Genomic DNA, 1,104 nt, shown 5'->3' with positions numbered 1-1,104 from the left:
GAGTACTGTTTTCCATGCCCAATTCGGAGTGGCGTAAACAGAGAGGTGGCCAACCCTTGACTTGGCAGAGGAGTATGAAGGAGATCACGAAACGCTTGGGTGCTGTCGGTGCTACTCGCCTTCCAGGATGGGGACCGCGTGATCCTCACTGTGCCTGGTTGAAGACCGTACAAGATATGGCTGTCAACCGATGTCAGTGGCGTTCTTGTTGTCAGTTTCTACCCAGATCGCCTGAGTGAATGTCTGGAGGTGTAGGCACCTTGGAATGATTGTGTTAATCTATCACTAATTCCCTTCCCCGTCCACCATTCTTTTCTTTACGATAAGGCTTTCAAATAAGTCATGGTTGTACGGCAGTGAAGCATCAGGAACAAACATGGATATCATGCTGTCGATGATGATTATGGTGTGTGTCTCCGAAACACGCATACAAGACCTAAGCGTGGTTATGCAAGAACGCCAAGGCAGTGAAGCATCAGTGTTGAACATGGATATCATGCTGTCGATGATGATTATGGTGTGTGTCTCCGAAACACGCATACAAGACCTAAGCGTGGTTATGCATCTCAGAACGCCAAAGATGAAATCAGCTATTTCACATTTCTCTCTCCGTGTGTCCGGTAACCTAGAAGCGATGACTCGTGAAATGTATGCTGTGGGAGTCGCAGTCAGCCCCAGTGCTGAACGCTCTTTGCTGGATTGGATCCCATTGATCAGTCGTCTTTGTGCCGTCTGGGTGGTGGACCGATTCTGGTCTTGCAGAATAATGTATTGATCTCATCCACCTCATTCCCGTTGGAGCTTAGGCAACTCTGACGTTCCGAACTATACAAGGTCATGTTCCGCCTGACTGCCTTACGAAGGTATGTGTGATAAATTTTGTGTTGTCCGGTACCTTCCTCTACTCAGCGCGTGTGCTTTTTATAACCATTGGACATTTTACACATTCCTGCTCGCTCGGTTTTCATCGGCGATGATTTTTCTCTTGGTCACTGTCGAAACCCCAAAACTTTGAACTGTTTTTAGTGATGAACGCCGATGCGACTTTCTTTAAAAATTTATCTTTTTCGGAAAGTCCATGCAGGATGCTGTGTTGTGCCATCA

The 1,104-nt window shown here is 47.0% G+C and overlaps 1 protein-coding gene across 1 annotated transcript in view; it reads left to right on the top strand.

Annotated features, from left to right (window-relative positions):
* T265_11922 (hypothetical protein) overlaps window positions 1–1,104 on the top strand; it is a gene marked incomplete at both ends in the record, with an annotated part of 46,315 nt that overhangs the window by 29,837 nt on the left and 15,374 nt on the right. The window lies entirely within an intron of this gene.

Source organism: Opisthorchis viverrini, assembly GCF_000715545.1.
Source record: "Opisthorchis viverrini unplaced genomic scaffold opera_v5_645, whole genome shotgun sequence".
Lineage (NCBI taxonomy): Eukaryota > Metazoa > Platyhelminthes > Trematoda > Opisthorchiida > Opisthorchiidae > Opisthorchis > Opisthorchis viverrini.
The sequence above is the reverse complement of the archived record's forward strand: the minus strand, read 5'-3'. Positions and strand labels throughout refer to the sequence as shown.